Source organism: Carcharhinus amblyrhynchos, chromosome 6 (assembly GCF_965287045.1).
Source record: "Carcharhinus amblyrhynchos chromosome 6, sCarAmb.v2.hapA, whole genome shotgun sequence".
Lineage (NCBI taxonomy): Eukaryota > Metazoa > Chordata > Chondrichthyes > Carcharhiniformes > Carcharhinidae > Carcharhinus > Carcharhinus amblyrhynchos.
In genome coordinates this window covers 44832502-44849624 of record NC_137329.1, presented here as the reverse complement: position 1 = coordinate 44849624, position 17123 = coordinate 44832502, and the positions used below count along the sequence as shown (strand labels likewise).

The 17123-nt window shown below is 40.2% G+C and overlaps 1 long non-coding RNA gene across 1 annotated transcript; it reads left to right on the top strand.

Annotated features, from left to right (window-relative positions):
- On the top strand, positions 1-16477 carry LOC145344455 (uncharacterized). Its single transcript, XR_013886871.1, has 5 exons — positions 1-297; positions 3102-3179; positions 3271-3328; positions 5206-5274; positions 15084-16477. It is a non-coding gene; the product is annotated as an uncharacterized LOC145344455 (long non-coding RNA).
- Positions 16478-17123: the final 646 nt, after the last annotated feature.

Genomic DNA, 17123 nt, shown 5'->3' with positions numbered 1-17123 from the left:
TTAACCCCTTTGCACTGGCTCTGTCTGCTGTGTGAGGATGAGCGATGACGTCCTTGCACTGGAGTTGAGATAGTTTATATGGAGGGGAGTCCCCTCGCCTGCTGGAGAGACAGGGATACCTGTGGCATCAGGAACCTTGCCAGCGCTCTGCGATCAAGCGGCATTGAAGACTGCAACAGACGATGTGTGTGTGCGTGTGAGAGCAAGTGCATGAATCGCACGGTTTCTAGAGGGAGAAATTGACAACTTGTAAAGGGACACTGCTAAAAAAAAGCGATTAACGCATCCAGTATGATGGTAAGAAATGAGAGATTTGTTTTGAATATTAACTGTTTGATAAAGAAATAGAATAAGGCAGGAGGGCGGGTTAAGTTTAATTTAAAGGTACGATTATATTCACTCAATGTTTGTGAACGCGAAAGTTACTGATCTAAGATGACTCCAGGAACTGTTTGTTAAAGTTGATGCAGTATTTCTGAAGCTCTGTCGTGGAAAAGGATGGGATGTCTGTAGGCTGGGATGTCAAAAACGGATCTTGGAAATCTCAATATAACTGTCAAATAACAGCAGGGACAGCTCCTCACCAACACAGAGGTCTACAGCACAGGAAAAAACCCTTTGGCCCTTCGCATTTGTGCGGCAGGTCAAAGATGAAGCACCCAATATTCTAATCCCATTTGCCAACACTTGGCACACAACCTTGGCATCACAAGTGCATGTCTAAATACTTCTTAAATGTTATGAGAAAGTTCAAATTCAATCATCCTACACAATTTATGGGATGCTTTGTTGCTAGGTTTGCTGCAGGGCGACAATCATTAAAAAAATGTCACTGTGTTTAGACCTTTGAGGCAACTAGGCACTTTCTAAATGCAATTTTAAAAACTTCCCATCTGATTCTCAGTTATAATCTCTTTTGCTATGGAGGACATCCAATTTAACAGCATCAACATAAATTTACGTTGACATCAGGACATATATTACTGTTCCAAATGCGAGTTATGTGATATCAGGTGTAAATGTACATGAGCTGACGCCAGGATGTGCAAGATCTCTACAGAACATGCTGTCAATTTTAGCAATGAAAAACTGAAACAGGATGGTGTAATATAAAACTTTTATTTTAAAGTTTATTTATTAGTGTCGCAAATGGGCTTACATTAACACGGCAATGAAGTTACTGTGAAAATCTCCGAGTGGCCACACTCTGGCGCCCGTTCAGATATACTGAGGGAGAATTTAGCATGACCAATGCACCTAGCCAGCCAGGAATTAAACCTGGGTCCCTGGTGCTGTAAGGCAGCAGTGCTAGCCACTGTGCCACCTTGCTGTTAATGGGATCTTCTGATGTACAAAATGGTCACTTCATGACAGCTGATATATTACAAAGTAATCTGTAGTGTGTTAACTACTTTAAGCTTACTCTGAGAGATGCAATAAGATAGCAATATTTTTTCAAACGCACTCTGTTCATTTGCAAGTGAATTGCACAATCTGTGAGAGCATCAACACGGTGTGTGCATGTCAATTGTGACAAAGCTCACAAGCCATCCGTTTTTATTTCCAAGAGAGTGTGCAAACTCTGGTGCAAGTGCTGCTGAAAGTAACAGTGAATGGGTTCGCTGCGGCTGTGGAGGAAGCCGCTATGATTTTTTTAGGACAACTGTGCAGCAGTGTAAGGCAATTTTATGACTGGTATCAGCGAGCTTGGCTGCAAATCGAAAGATGGTGGTCATGATTTTGAACTATGCACAAGCAGTGTGACAGCATGCTATCTGGAAATCACAGAAGCTTAATTTTAATTCGTTCAGAATTTAGCTCCTATGAGCTATTTATTACTTTATATTTTCATCCCTTACTGGCATATTTCCATTTATGCTGTACATAATGAACTTTCTGGATTTTCTTTAACCCAAGATAAAAGCAAATTACTGTGAATGCTGGAATCTGAAACCAAAAGAGAAAATGCTGGAAAATCTCAACAGGTCTCAAAGCTTTGATAAAGGGTCGTCTGGTCTCGAAACATCAGCTTTTTTCTCTCCTTACAGACGTTACGGGACCTGCTGAGATTTTCCAGCATTTTCTCTTTTGGGTTCTTTAATCCAAGTCTGTGTTAGTTAACATGAACTGGGGCAGCTACAGAAACATAAATAAGAACACAGAGTGCAGGAAAAACTCAGCAGGTCTGGCAACATCAGTAGAGAGAGAAACAGAGTCAACATTTCAAGTCGGCTAGTAGCAATGATCTTTTCCAGAAAATATATGACGTGTATGGATACTAGGTGAGGAGAGAACTAGGTACAGCTGGATAACTTCCCCACAGTCAGGTCCACAATCTGACATATATTGCGTAGCTCACATGTGGAAAGTGGTCACTTTCGATGGGTATCAGAGGACTGTTTGCCTTGTTAGAAATAAACCACAGCATCAATCACAGGTGGGAGAAAAAACACTGCAGGAAACCAGAGGTGAGCAGTTTCCAGCAATCCAAAACGTTAACATAATATTCTCTCTCTGACGCCATTTAACCTGTTGTGTATTTCTGGCATTTTGCCATTTGGCGGTACAATGATACAGTAGTTAGCACTGCTATCTCACAGCGGTAGGGACCCAGGTTCAGTTCCCAGCTTGGGTCATTGTTTGTGTGAAGTCTTCCCGTGTCTGCGTGGGTTCTTCTGGGTGCTCTGCTTTCCTCCCACAGTCCAAAGATGTGTGGGTTAGGTTGATTGGCCACGATAAATTGACTGTTAGTATCAGAGGGATTAACAAGGAAAGTACGTGGGGTTACGGGGATAGGGCCTGGGTGGGATTGATGTTGGGGCGGGCCTGACTTCTGCACTGGCCTACTTCTGCACTGTAGGGATTCTATGAATTGTTATTTTCTCCACTTCAATCTCTACAACACATAATTTTATATTCAGGCCCAGAGGGTGCTTTGAAATTGTTAGGAGGGGCTCAGCCTTTTCTTGGATATTGCATTTATCTATTGACACAGACATGTTCTGCGAGGAGCAATGTTGTTTCTTTTCACATGTTTAGAATGCATCCAACAATCTGCAGAGACGATCTCATCTTATTCCTTTCTACTTCTTTCTCTATAGAAAGTTAAGATGACAGTAGTCTGCATTTGTGCTTTCTTAATAATCTTTATCGTGGTGGAATCCTGCTGCACTCCCAAGGTAAAGTTCTGAAACAAACTCTTAATTCTTTCAGCACCTTGTTACAATATGTTTCAGATTCTTTTCAAATTATGTTTCTTCTCGTCCCTAGAGCAGGGTTATTCCAAAAAGTTGGGGTCCACAGTCCATGCTGTACCTGAAAGGACGGTGTAAGTAAAATCTGTTAACATTCATTGAATTCTAAATTGCATGGATAAAATGAGATATCTGGAAGAAAGGTCAAAGCTGTTCTGCAGAGGTGAGAGTATAACAGGAGAAAGTAAAGTGAGAAACATCAGTTTAATGATATATTGCAATCAGTTCCTGTAATCATGGCTGGTTTTCCTAATCATCTCCTAAGTCTCCTGGTCAAACCAAACAAGGCAAACCAGAACTGACCACAGCCTTCTCCTGTATCAGTAAGTTTCAGTGGTGTTTGAACAATTAAGTTACACTTTCCTGACGAGAAATGATCCCAATGACACTGCTATGAAAACTCCCAACGTTAGTTTAAACATTACCTATTACTGCTGAGACATTATATCAATTATTGTTGGCTTAGCAGAATAAGGGAAGGTAATGTAATCCTGAGTGTCAGTGTGGTTGAATAATGTTATTACCGTAATTGATCAGAGTTTCACAGTATCAATGCCAGGCCTTTCTGCGAATTTTATATTCAGGCCCAGAGGGTGCTTTGAAATTGTTAGGAGGGGCTCAGCCCTTTCTTGGATATTGCATTTATCTATTGACACAGATATGTTCCGCGAGGAGCAATGTTGTTTCTTTCCACATGTTAAGGAAGTGATTCTTTAATTTTTTTTTCAATTTTCTCCCCTGGCTTCTTTTCTTCTACAGAAGGAATTGACCCTTCCTGCACAGGCAGTCAGTGCCCACTCTTGGGCATTTTCCAGAACAGGTTGCTGCAGTTATTAGGAGTGGAAATGCTGGCTGAATTTTGACCTCCCAAGCTCAATTGTAGCACCTCAATTGCTGCCCCAATTGAGATGACCTCGTCTAACAAGGCGGAGGATTATTTTTATTTAAAAGAAACCCAAAATTCTACACTGCTACAAAGTTCCAATAAAAACCTATTTACGTCACATCGTGTCAGATATATTCTGATTTGCTGTGGGTAAACAAGGCTATCGTTAAATAGAAGAAAATGGATATTTCTTCCAGGTGAAAAAAAAATGCTATACAATTTTCTTCGTTCTGCTATTGGGAGCAGTAATTCATACTGGAGAATGGGCGGCATGGTGGCACAGTACTTAGCAGTACTGCCTCACAGCATCAGGGGCCAGAGTTCAATTCCCAGCTTGGGTCATTCTCTGTGTGGAGTCTGCTTGTTCTCCCCATATCTGCTTGGGTTTATTCTGGATGGTCCAGTTTTCTCCCACAGTCCGAAAGATGTGCTGGTTAGGTACATTGGCCATGCTAAATTCTCCCTCAGTGTATCCAAACAGGTGCTGGAGTGTGGCGACTAGGGAATTTTAACAGTAACTTAATTGCAGTATTAATGTAAACCTACTTATGACACTAATAAATAAATAAACTTTTATCATATGGGTGTCAGCTGCTCCCCTATCTTTGTCCAAATGGCCATCTTCAACTATAAAGCTGCATAATGAGTTCTGGCAAAAAATTAAGGTGATTTAGTCTTTTTCTAGCCCAAGACGAATCTGGCCGTTGACACCATGATGGGAGATTGTTGGATAATCTGGCTACATTACACTCAAGATCATTTGGCAAGAGAATGTGCAGTGAATTTTATACTACATGCACATCATAATTTAGCCAAATGTCTATAGGGTAGAATATAAGGTGCTTTATTCTGCTCAAATACATTTTGTATCTGACCAAAATGGAAAACTTTCATTTCCCTGAATTGAGATCTACGTTCATCTGTTGGCAATGTTACCTCTATTTTACTTTATGATATAGGTACCTGAGACATGAGCCTGAGAAATTCTGTAATGGCTAGAGATCCCATAAAGAAGATGATGACTCAGTACTAGAATCCAGATTAACTGTGGTGTTATTCTTCCAGATGGGAGAAGATCTGCTGAAGCCAATGGTTACTATAACTACGACTTAAACACCTGGAATCTTCTTGCAGGTAGCTTCTGCATGTCAGCCTATTCATTTGTTGAATGAAGGGTGGGTCAATGGTTGAACGCACAGCAAATAAAAAAAGCAATTTACATGCAATGGCTTATTAGAAAACATATATTTCAGGAACTATTCTTTTAATCAAAAAATATATTCTAATCCAAAGTTAAAACACAATATTATGGTGTTTGGATGTCTCAAGATTAGGATTCAAGGCTATGGTGTCTAAAATGGTGAAACACTGAATACCACAACATTAAAACTGAAATTATCAGCGCTTTCCTGTGGACGATAAAGGATCCCAGTAATTCCTTTACAGTCCCATTGTTAACCCTGTATTTCTAATTACATGTTCATATACTACTTAAATTGTACAGAATGCATTTATTTGGAGGCAAATATCTTGTCTAGACTGGGAAAAGGGGCAGCAAATATATGAAGAAAGTAGATCAAAGAAAAGTGATAATTATAATCAAACACATGTATGTCGCAGTCTTATGAATGATCCAGAATTTCTCCCTGTATTTTTGATCGCTATTGAGAATTTTGCCATTAGGTTGACACCATAAATAATAGAAGATATTAATGGTTGACCGATGGCAATAGATGGCCAAATGCTGACATTTGGATCTCTGTTGACAACCATTGATAATAGTGAATCTCAACCAATAATCATTAAAGGCAGTGATGGTGATCTTTACCATAGCCATTGATAATCTTGGGTTGCAACCAATATAATTGATTATATTTTATACCAACAATTTCCAATGATTTTAGTACAAGGCATGTTGCGATAGCAAGTGTGCTCATAGGAAGCAACTCAAAAAATTGAGCTAGTCTATTTTTAAAATCACTGTTTTGGAATATGCAGTACCACGTGCTAATCTAAGAGATTGAGTCTTCTGTTCATTTCCATCTTTCCCTTCCCCAAGTCAAGGGAACATGTCTGAGGAAGTTTCCAGGTTACCACTTCTTACTCATAGAAATCTTTGATGAAAGTTATTGCCAGCTGGGGCAGGTTCCCTTAAAGTCTTTTAAAAGTCTACAAATTTTAACAGGTTAAGGTAATGGACTCCAGATTAGATCTAATAATGTATTTTAAATGAATCTGGACTTCTTATAATTGAAAAAAGCTTTTCTTCTTGTCCCAGTGAAGGCAGAGGGAAGATCAGGTCAAATGCCGATAATCTGCACAAGTGGTCATGCATGTGACCACTTCCTGTAATTTGGGAGTCAGGCCCTAAAATCATTTTAATTGTTAGCATCTTTTGTGGTTTAATTTAATGCTATTTTAATATTGACATGCAGTGATTAGCATGTCCATGATTGCTGAACCACATGCCACATTTTCCACATCAGCTGGATAGATTCTCCAACACATTTTGTATTACTACAGGCGAACCGTGTTTTGGAGATATGACAATTTTTATCATGTTTTTGTACTGCACTGAGAACATTTCTAAACAGAGAGTCAAATATATCCTGCAGGAAGAGAAATGAGACAGCTTCAATGGACAAATACTGGTCCATGTAGAAACATAAAGAAAGAAAGACTTGCATTTTAATAGTGCCTTTTAGATCTTCAGGACGTCCCAGAGTACTCTAGAGATAATTAAATACTCTTTGAAGAATAATTACTGTGACTGTAAGGGGAACATGAGCAACCAATATGCACTCAGCGAAGTCCCACAAACAGCAATGAGAAAATAAGCAGGCAGTCTGGTTGAGAGATAAATGTTGACTTGGACATTGTGGATATTTCTCCTGCCCTGCTTCGAATAATAACACAGGATTGTTTAAATTAGCCGGAAAAAGTAGGTGAAGCCTGGGATAAATGTCTCATCAGAATTCGAATGCAGATTTAACAGTGAGGAAAGACTGGAGTTCAGATTTAAACAGTGAGGAGAGACTGGAGTTCAGATTTAAACAGTGAGGACAGACTGGAATTCAGAATTAAACAGTGAGGACAGACTGGAGTTCAGAATTAAACAGTGAGGAGAGACTGGAGTTCAGAATTAAACAGTGAGGAGAGACTGGAGTTCAGAATTAAACAGTGAGGAGAGACTGGAGTTCAGAATTAAACAGTGAGGAGAGACTGGAGCTCAGAATTAAACAGTGAGGAGAGACTGGAGTTCAGATTTTAACAGTGAGGAGAGACTGGAGTTCAGATTTTAACAGTGAGGAGAGACTGGAGTTCAGATTTTAACAGTGAGGAGAGACTGGAGTTCAGAATTAAACAGTGAGGAGAGACTGGAGCTCAGATTTAAACAGTGAGGAGAGACTGGAATTCAGAATTAAACAGTGAGGAGAGACTGGAGTTCAGAATTAAACAGTGAGGAGAGACTGGAGTTCAGAATTAAACAGTGAGGAGAGACTGGAGCTCAGATTTTAACAGTGAGGAGAGACTGGAGTTCAGAATTAAACAGGGAGGAGAGACTGGAGTTCAGAGTTAAACAGGGAGGAGAGACTGGAGTTCAGATTTAAACAGTGAGGACAGACTGGAGTTCAGAATTAAAAAGCGAGGAGAGACTGGAGTTCAGAATTAAACAGTGAGGAGAGACTGGAGCTCAGATTTTAACAGTGAGGAGAGACTGGAGTTCAGAATTAAACAGTGAGGAGAGACTGGAGTTCAGAATTAAACAGCGAGGAGAGACTGGAGCTCAGATTTTAACAGCGAGGAGAGACTGGAGCTCAGATTTTAACAGTGAGGAGAGACTGGAGTTCAGATTTAAACAGTGAGGAGAGACTGGAGTTCAGAATTAAACAGTGAGGAGAGACTGGAGTTCAGAATTAAACAGTGAGGAGAGACTGGAGTTCAGAATTAAACAGTGAGGAGAGACTGGAGTTCAGAATTAAACAGCGAGGAGAGACTGGAGTTCAGAATTAAACAGCGAGGAGAGACTGGAGTTCAGATTTTAACAGTGAGGAGAGACTGGAGTTCAGAATTAAACAGTGAGGAGAGACTGGAGTTCAGAATTAAACAGTGAGGAGAGACTGGAGTTCAGAATTAAACAGCGAGGAGAGACTGGAGCTCAGATTTTAACAGTGAGGAGAGACTGGAGTTCAGATTTAAACAGTGAGGAGAGACTGGAGTTCAGAATTAAACAGTGAGGAGAGACTGGAGTTCAGAATTAAACAGTGAGGAGAGACTGGAGTTCAGAATTAAACAGTGAGGAGAGACTGGAGTTCAGAATTAAACAGCGAGGAGAGACTGGAGTTCAGAATTAAACAGCGAGGAGAGACTGGAGTTCAGAATTAAACAGTGAGGAGAGACTGGAGTTCAGATTTTAACAGTGAGGAGAGACTGGAGTTCAGAATTAAACAGTGAGGAGAGACTGGAGTTCAGAATTAAACAGTGAGGAGAGACTGGAGTTCAGATTTTAACAGTGAGGAGAGACTGGAGTTCAGAATTAAACAGTGAGGAGAGACTGGAGTTCAGATTTTAACAGTGAGGAGAGACTGGAGTTCAGAATTAAACAGTGAGGAGAGACTGGAGTTCAGATTTTAACAGTGAGGAGAGACTGGAGTTCAGAATTAAACAGTGAGGAGAGACTGGAGTTCAGAATTAAACAGTGAGGAGAGACTGGAGTTCAGATTTTAACAGTGAGGAGAGACTGGAGTTCAGAATTAAACAGTGAGGAGAGACTGGAGTTCAGAATTAAACAGTGAGGAGAGACTGGAGTTCAGATTTAAACAGTGAGGAGAGACTGGAGTTCAGAATTAAACAGTGAGGAGAGACTGGAGTTCAGAATTAAACAGCGAGGAGAGACTGGAGTTCAGAATTAAACAGCGAGGAGAGACTGGAGTTCAGAATTAAACAGTGAGGAGAGACTGGAGTTCAGATTTTAACAGTGAGGAGAGACTGGAGTTCAGAATTAAACAGTGAGGAGAGACTGGAGTTCAGAATTAAACAGTGAGGAGAGACTGGAGTTCAGATTTTAACAGTGAGGAGAGACTGGAGTTCAGAATTAAACAGTGAGGAGAGACTGGAGTTCAGATTTTAACAGTGAGGAGAGACTGGAGTTCAGAATTAAACAGTGAGGAGAGACTGGAGTTCAGAATTAAACAGTGAGGAGAGACTGGAGTTCAGAATTAAACAGTGAGGAGAGACTGGAGTTCAGATTTTAACAGTGAGGAGAGACTGGAGTTCAGAATTAAACAGTGAGGAGAGACTGGAGTTCAGAATTAAACAGTGAGGACAGACTGGAGTTCAGATTTAAACAGTGAGGAGAGACTGGAGTTCAGAATTAAACAGTGAGGAGAGACTGGAGTTCAGAATTAAACAGGGAGGAGAGACTGGAGTTCAGAATTAAACAGGGAGGAGAGACTGGAGTTCAGAATTAAACAGTGAGGAGAGACTGGAGTTCAGAATTAAACGGCGAGGAGAGACTGGAGCTCAGATTTTAACAGTGAGGAGAGACTGGAGTTCAGAATTAAACAGTGAGGAGAGACTGGAGTTCAGAATTAAACAGTGTGGAGAGACTGGAGTTCAGATTTTAACAGTGAGGAGAGACTGGAGTTCAGATTTAAACAGTGAGGAGAGACTGGAGTTCAGAATTAAACAGTGAGGAGAGACTGGAGTTCAGAATTAAACAGTGAGGAGAGACTGGAGTTCAGAATTAAACAGTGAGGAGAGACTGGAGTTCAGAATTAAACAGTGAGGAGAGACTGGAGTTCAGAATTAAACAGTGAGGAGAGACTGGAGTTCAGAATTAAACAGCGAGGAGAGACTGGAGTTCAGAATTAAACAGCGAGGAGAGACTGGAGTTCAGAATTAAACAGTGAGGAGAGACTGGAGTTCAGAATTAAACAGTGAGGAGAGACTGGAGTTCAGATTTTAACAGTGAGGAGAGACTGGAGTTCAGATTTTAACAGTGAGGAGAGACTGGAGTTCAGAATTAAACAGTGAGGAGAGACTGGAGTTCAGAATTAAACAGCGAGGAGAGACTGGAGTTCAGAATTAAACAGCGAGGAGAGACTGGAGTTCAGAATTAAACAGTGAGGAGAGACTGGAGTTCAGATTTTAACAGTGAGGAGAGACTGGAGTTCAGAATTAAACAGTGAGGAGAGACTGGAGTTCAGATTTAAACAGTGAGGACAGACTGGAGTTCAGATTTAAACAGTGAGGAGAGACTGGAGTTCAGAATTAAACAGTGAGGAGAGACTGGAGTTCAGAATTAAACAGTGAGGAGAGACTGGAGTTCAGAATTAAACAGTGAGGAGAGACTGGAGTTCAGAATTAAACAGTGAGGACAGACTGGAGTTCAGATTTAAACAGTGAGGAGAGACTGGAGTTCAGAATTAAACAGTGAGGACAGACTGGAGTTCAGAATTAAACAGTGAGGAGAGACTGGAATTCAGAATTAAACAGTGAGGAGAGACTGGAGTTCAGAATTAAACAGTGAGGAGAGACTGGAGTTCAGAATTAAACAGTGAGGAGAGACTGGAGTTCAGAATTAAACAGTGAGGAGAGACTGGAGTTCAGAATTAAACAGCGAGGAGAGACTGGAGCTCAGATTTTAACAGTGAGGAGAGACTGGAGTTCAGAATTAAACAGTGAGGAGAGACTGGAGTTCAGAATTAAACAGGGAGGAGAGACTGGAGTTCAGAATTAAACAGGGAGGAGAGACTGGAGTTCAGAATTAAACAGTGAGGAGAGACTGGAGTTCAGAATTAAACGGCGAGGAGAGACTGGAGCTCAGATTTTAACAGTGAGGAGAGACTGGAGTTCAGAATTAAACAGTGAGGAGAGACTGGAGTTCAGAATTAAACAGTGTGGAGAGACTGGAGTTCAGATTTTAACAGTGAGGAGAGACTGGAGTTCAGAATTAAACAGTGTGGAGAGACTGGAGTTCAGATTTTAACAGTGAGGAGAGACTGGAGTTCAGAATTAAACAGTGAGGAGAGACTGGAGTTCAGATTTTAACAGTGAGGAGAGAGTGGAGTTCAGAATTAAACAGCGAGGAGAGACTGGAGTTCAGAGTTAAACAGTGAGGAGAGACTGGAGTTCAGATTTTAACAGTGAGGAGAGACTGGAGCTCAGATTTTAACAGTGAGGAGAGACTGGAGTTCAGAATTAAACAGTGAGGAGAGACTGGAGTTCAGAATTAAACAGTGAGGAGAGACTGGAGTTCAGAATTAAACAGCGAGGAGAGACTGGAGCTCAGAATTAAACAGTGAGGAGAGACTGGAGTTCAGAATTAAACAGTGAGGAGAGACTGGAGTTCAGAATTAAACAGGGAGGAGAGACTGGAGTTCAGAATTAAACAGTGAGGAGAGACTGGAGTTCAGAATTAAACAGCGAGGAGAGACTGGAGTTCAGAGTTAAACAGTGAGGAGAGACTGGAGTTCAGAATTAAACAGTGAGGAGAGACTGGAGTTCAGATTTTAACAGTGAGGAGAGACTGGAGTTCAGAATTAAACAGTGAGGAGAGACTGGAGTTCAGATTTTAACAGTGAGGAGAGACTGGAATTCAGAATTAAACAGTGAGGAGAGACTGGAGTTCAGAATTAAACAGTGAGGAGAGACTGGAGTTCAGAATTAAACAGTGAGGAGAGACTGGAGTTCAGAATTAAACAGCGAGGAGAGACTGGAGTTCAGAATTAAACAGTGAGGAGAGACTGGAGTTCAGAATTAAACAGCGAGGAGAGACTGGAGTTCAGAATTAAACAGTGAGGAGAGACTGGAATTCAGAATTAAACAGTGAGGAGAGACTGGAATTCAGAATTAAACAGCGAGGAGAGACTGGAATTCAGAATTAAACAGTGAGGAGAGACTGGAATTCAGATTTTAACAGTGAGGACAGACTGGAGTTCAGAATTAAACAGTGAGGAGAGACTGGAATTCAGATTTAAACAGTGAGGAGAGACTGGAGTTCAGAATTAAACAGTGAGGACAGACTGGAGTTCAGAATTAAACAGTGAGGAGAGACTGGAGTTCAGATTTTAACAGTGAGGAGAGACTGGAGCTCAGAATTAAACAGTGAGGACAGACTGGAGTTCAGAATTAAACAGTGAGGAGAGAGTGGAATTCAGATTTAAACAGCGAGGAGAGACTGGAATTCAGAATTAAACAGTGAGGAGAGACTGGAATTCAGATTTTAACAGTGAGGACAGACTGGAGTTCAGAATTAAACAGTGAGGAGAGACTGGAGTTCAGAATTAAACAGTGAGGAGAGACTGGAGTTCAGAATTAAACAGTGAGGAGAGACTGGAGTTCAGAATTAAACAGTGAGGAGAGACTGGAGTTCAGATTTAAACAGTGAGGAGAGACTGCAGTTCAGATTTAAACAGCGAGGAGAGACTGGAGTTTAAGAGCTGTGTGGCTGCACACAGTGGTAGCACTATTGCCTCACAGTGCCAGAGTCCCAGGTTCAATTCCGGCCTTGGGTCACTGTCAATGCAGTTTGTACGTTTTGCCTGTGTCTGTGTGGGCTTCCTCAGGGTGCACCAGTTTCCTCCTACAGTCCAAAGATGTGCGGGTTAGGTTGATTGGCCATGCTAAATTGCCCCTTAGTGTCAGGGGATTAGTAGAGTTGCGGGAATCGGACTGAGTGGGATTGTGGTTGGTACAGACTCGATGGGCCAAATGGCCTTCTTCTATACTGTAAGGATTCTATGATCTGAAAGGTAGCGTCTTTGACAGTGCAGCATTCTCTCAGTACTGCACTGTAATGCCAGTCTAGGTATTGTGCTGTGGAGTGGGGCTTGAACACATGATCTTCTGATTCAGAAGGGATGGAGTATACAAAAAAAGGGAATGGGGTGGATGCGAAGAGAAGCCTAGGAAATACTGTACTGATATATATATATATTTGCCTCATAATTTGAATTATTTTGCAGTAGTAAAGAGAGTTCTTAAAAATAGAGTAGGAAAGTTTAATGCTGCAAATAGACTTGAAATTGAGATTGAGAACATAATAAACATGCATACTTGATAAAGTAAATGTATTGAGTAATACCCCTCAATCAATATTAATAAAACACATTTACTAACCATTAACCTATGTGAGACCTTGCAAATTGACTGCCACACTTCACCATATTAAAAGTAAAAATAGAAAGTACTAGAAATACTCTGCAGATCAGGTATGATATGCCGAGATAGGCACACAACATTTTGGGTTGATGACCTTCCATCAGAACTTTTTGTCCTATGATGAAATATTGACTACAACTCAAAGATATTTCATTGGTTGTGAAATACTTTGGCAGGTCCTAATGTTGCGATAGGTACTTTATGGATGCAAGTTTTTTCATCTTATCTTCATAATTTTAAACATCTCTGTAATATCCTTACAAAATCTATACTTTTCCATTGTATCTCCCACCTTACAAGTGGAATAAAACAGGCTATAGTATTCTAGATGTGGCTAGGGGTTTGTAATTTAGTTTGGTGTTGAGGTGCATTAATTATGTATCCTAGCACCCAAGGCAGATTCACAGCAACATCATCTTCAGACATCAGATCAGCCACCAATATACATCGATTATGTTCTGCTCCAACTCTTTGCCTCACTTGACTCCTCCACTGTGTCAATGCCATGTATCTGATACCAAGGCTTGACTTTGGTGTAACTTCCTCCAGCTAAGACTCGGAAAGACCAGAACCAATGTACTGTCTCAAGCTGAACCAGGTTGTAATCTTACATTGTGAGATTCTGTTTCTTCTTGCTTGCTAAGGCCGTCTAATTCCATTTCACCCACCATTGCACTATCCCACCTCATTTGCTGCTCAAACCCTCAACAATTTCCGAGTTGATTATCAGCCCTTTAAATGGTGTTGAATGCTCCTGCTGTGGCCAACAAGTCCTGGCATTGGATTCAAATCCTGAGCTTCTGGTCAAGCGATAGGAGTGCTCCCGTTGCGTCACAAGGTCTCCTACTATTCCAGTGATCAATTGGTAATACCTCATTCAAAACCATGTCTAAATTCATTCTGCCCAAAACACTGGTGTCTGTAATCTTTCCCATTAGCCCAATATCCCTGTCCCCCAACATCTTTAACTTAAAATTCTCAGTTTTGGGTTTAAATTCCCCTATGGGTTTGCCCTCCACATCTTTATGACTTGCTCTAGTTGTTTTTCATGTTGCATTATATAAATGTGAGTAATTTTTATTTAACCTGTATAATGTTGTGGTTAGAACACATCTTGAATATGCTCTAAATCACCAGTGTGGAATGAACCTTTCCAGTGCTGGAGACAGCAAAAGAAGGGCTATAAGATAGATCACTGGTAGATTTTTTAAATGTATGATGCAGCAATGAATATAATCAATAAATAGCACTGTCCACAACATTACTGCAACTTGGCACCAAACAAATGATGTGTCCAATTTCCTTCTCTCCTGTTAGTGATTATGCACCTTTATTGACTAGAAAAGGACGGTGGAAATGCTACAGATTCTGTCAACTTTCTTATGATATTCTTTGGTTTCAGCCCTGATAACTGCTCTACTTGATTCAGACGTGGCACACAGGTAGCCCAAAGCTGTCATTCACAGCATGTGTAGACTAGTTTAAAAAAATTGATCCTTACGTTTTTAAGTTTATTTATTAGTATCTCTAACGGGATTGGTTGGGTTGGCTGGATGCAGGAGCAGCCAACAGACTTGGTACCATGATAAAGATGACCTTCTAGTGCCCTACATCACTCTATTGAATGTTCTTCTCTCTGATATAACCATTTACAGCAACAATTCTTTCCATTTCAAAGTGCATTTTCTGGATCGATACTGAAGTGGAAATGTAGATAATTTTTTAGAAGTGCCATGTGTCCATTCAGGCCTGATTTCATATTCTCCCTCTTCCTCCAGATTTCAAAAGGACACAAGCACTTGGAGACCAGGATCACTGGAAACAAGCAACTGCTAAAAATATGAATCTCATGAATTTGAAGTAGAATGGATTCATCAATCAACCATTGCAATACATGGAAAAACAACTCATACTGTAATTAATTTAAATGCCATGCAATAGTCTTTTTGTGACCCTTTAAGAGGTGGGTGAGGGAACGGTAAAGGTTTTATCTATAGCAGAATCTTCAATAGTTAAACTCTGGGTGGAAAATATCCAATTTCTAAGAAACAGACTCTCATAACAAAATGCGAACATTTCATGGGCCTAATAATACACATCCTTTCTTATTTCTGTTTCTTTTCATTGTTTTAATTCAATATTAAGTGGTATAGAATTAATCTGCAGGAATCTCCACTTGGACTGATGATAAACTAGTCGTGAGATATCCAGTCAGCTTCTCTGTGGACATTATGAGCAAAAAGTGGTAAAATGTGTGCTTGTTATTCTTGAAAGCTAACTGAGAGGGGACATAAAATAAATATATAGTAGAAGTACATGACCTTTAACAACATAGGACAAATAAATCCAAAGCACTACTTAAAGTTAAATTACAACTGTAGGACAAGATTCATGTGGGACAAAGGAGAATTTAGAACTGATCTCGGGTGTTCTTTGTACAAAGAGGTCAATATGTGCAATGGATTTGTGGGTAGAGTGTGGGTTGGAGACAAGAAAGTCTTAGCATCGTTTAAGAAAGAGATGAATGTCGTAATGAGAAAAAACATTATGATTTACTTACCAATAGATGAGCTATGATAGACCTTCCTCATCTGTATTTGGCTGTGATTTTGTTATGATCTTAATCTGGAATTGCATCCTCTGCATCTCAATGGCTAAACTCTGTTTATCTCAGAATTTGCAGACAACTGGAATGTTCTAACAACTTCATTTGGTTCCACCCCCTTGTTACCTTTCATTATCTTTGTGCAAGTCAAGCATGTTTTGGATATCTTTTCTCATGCACTGTATTTGAAGACATGCTCTTATGTTGAGCAGCTGCAAACTCCAATACCCGAGATGTATTACTGGGAGGTTAATGCTGAGGTTGTTTAACCCACTTGGCTTTTACAAGTTCTTGTAGTCTACACTTATGGATCTTACCAAATTGTTTCTGAAAATTTATTGTTTTTTTTCTGAAAGGAAGGCCAAGATTTCAGTGCTATACTAAGAGTTTGAGAGATGTCTTCAGATTTACTGCCACAATACTAGATTTGACTGACAACACAAAACGATAAGAATATTATACACCTACATGTGGAAGTGGAGAATTTTATTGTACTACATTGTATTACCTTTAAAGAATCTCATGAGTTGTGTAACAGTACAAATTCATTTATAATAAATTACCATATTTGCAGCACTTTACGTGTCAAGCTTTAATGGTCACCTCAATCAGATGCCCTGGTAACTCAATAAGTAAATGCTCTGTTCAAGGTTGTATTGAGGCATTTGATGAGGTCATTCCAGGTTAAACCATAACTTGTCTTATTAAGTCAGCTCAATGGAGCAGCGGTAACATGCTTTAAGCTGTCTGTGGTTTAGAGAACATTCGTACTCTTGACAGCTACTGGGTGAGGCACCTAAAGGCTGTCATTGTCAAGGAAAATGTTCCCTAGCAAGAATCTATGCCTTCAAGAGAGAAGGAGAAAACGGGGAAGGGGAGGGGGGTGGGGAGTGGAATTGCTTGGACTAATAAATATGATTGTTTGTGAAAGCCTCCTCAGGTCTCTCCAAAACAGCAGGTTCATAAACAATTTTTGATGCTCAGGTTGAAGAGGAAGAGAGGGGTGGAGATATGTCTGCATTCATACTTTTATTTCAAGCAATGTTACGTGTAAAATAAATGACTTATTGTGTAGATCAATATTTGAGGAAGGAGTTAGCACATCACTCAGGGTGAGGCGATGAACAGTATGCTTGCCAAGAGTCAGCTACCATAACTGAGGTGGAAGAGCAAATTTATTTTTCTATACATTATGGACGGGGAGAATAAGGGT